The following is a 1,380-nucleotide window of genomic DNA, read 5'->3' on the forward strand; positions in this document are numbered from 1 at the left end:
TGTCCTCATTTTGGCAGCCTCCCTGTGTTTGTTTCTATATATTAGGTAGAGCTGCTTTGACTCTGTGTTTTGGTAGGGTGATCGAATGTAGTAGGTGTCCTATAGGGTCCAGTGGCACAGTCCTTTGTGTGGGCTGAATATACCCTCCTCTTGTAGTTGAGCCTTGGTTGCTGTTGGAAGATCAATAAGAAGAGTTTACCCAGGCCATTTAGCTGCAAGGATTGGCTGTGACCACTTACCACCAACCTCCATCCTTCATGGAGGATCAGCTATGCAGGGGCAGAGTGGTGATGCTCCAACATGGTCTACAGCTGCCCACTGGGTGGTACTGGCCAAGGTCAGCCCCAACCTGTGTTTTTCCCGGGGCCACCCAGTCTGAGCTATACTGCAGTCTGAGAAGGCTGCTACTTGTGCTGGACCTGGGGATTTCCAGGTAAAGCCAAGCTTCTGCTAGTCTTGGGTGTGGGGCTCACTGAGACCAGCTTTTGCTGTTTGATAGGATTTAGGAAGTTGGGAAGCATGAGCCAATACCAACCACTCACATGGAAAAGCAGCTCAGATACCTACATGGTAGAGGAGATACTATGATCACAAAGGTGGTTTTTCCAGGGTGAGGCTTACCCATTGCACTCCAGATGTGCTGACCCCTGTGATTTATCCAAATGTGGGAAACTTGCATAATTTGTTATAGTGGGTGACTGTGTTCATGCTCTCCCCTAAAAAAAGAAAAAAAAAAGAAGAAGAAGAAGAAGAAGCTTGGATAGGCCTGTAAGTTGTTTGGGGAAGAGTCTCTTGGGATCTTCAAGGCAGATCAAACGGTGTTAGCCAGGTTGATGGAGTCTCAGATATGGTACCAGCTTGCCAGCTCTTTGGGCAAGGGTTTAGAAAAGGGACACTGGCCTCTGCTTGCATTAATGCCAGACACTTCAGTTTCTCCCTCTATGCCACTGGTGCCTTTCAAGCTGCTACCTTGGTGCTGGAGCTCACAGGGAGTGAGTCTGAGTAGGTGAGTCCCTGTGTGAGTTTTTAAGAGAAATTGCTTGGGGCTCCAGCAGTCTTCCACCGACTCAATCCCCACCGGTTTTTGTAGCAAGAAGTTGTGGGGATTTATCTTCCTGGCACTGGAAGCCTAGTTTCAGGGGCCTGGTGCGGGGCTGGGACCCCTCATTTTCAAGATATCTCTTCCAAATTTTTATCCACTACATATGGGTGGGGTTCAGCTGTTTCCACATTTGCATCCCTCCTATCAGTCTGCATGGATGTGGCTTCTTTAATTCCATTCAACTTGATTTCTGAGTGATGGTTGTTCTATATTTTAGTTGTAATTTTGGTGTGGTTGTGTCAAGAGGTGAGCCATGTCTCAATCCTATACTACTCTTA

The 1,380-nt window shown here is 47.5% G+C and overlaps 1 non-coding gene across 1 annotated transcript; it reads left to right on the forward strand.

The window, feature by feature from the left end:
- Positions 1-559: 559 nt before the first annotated feature.
- Positions 560-719, forward strand: LOC150018032 (U1 spliceosomal RNA). The gene has a single exon (XR_016509587.1). It is a non-coding gene; the product is annotated as a U1 spliceosomal RNA (small nuclear RNA).
- The last annotated feature ends 661 nt before the right edge of the window (positions 720-1,380 follow it).

The sequence above is a fragment of the Furipterus horrens genome, unplaced genomic scaffold (assembly GCF_987537825.1).
Source record: "Furipterus horrens unplaced genomic scaffold, mFurHor1.1.pri manual_scaffold_2, whole genome shotgun sequence".
Lineage (NCBI taxonomy): Eukaryota > Metazoa > Chordata > Mammalia > Chiroptera > Furipteridae > Furipterus > Furipterus horrens.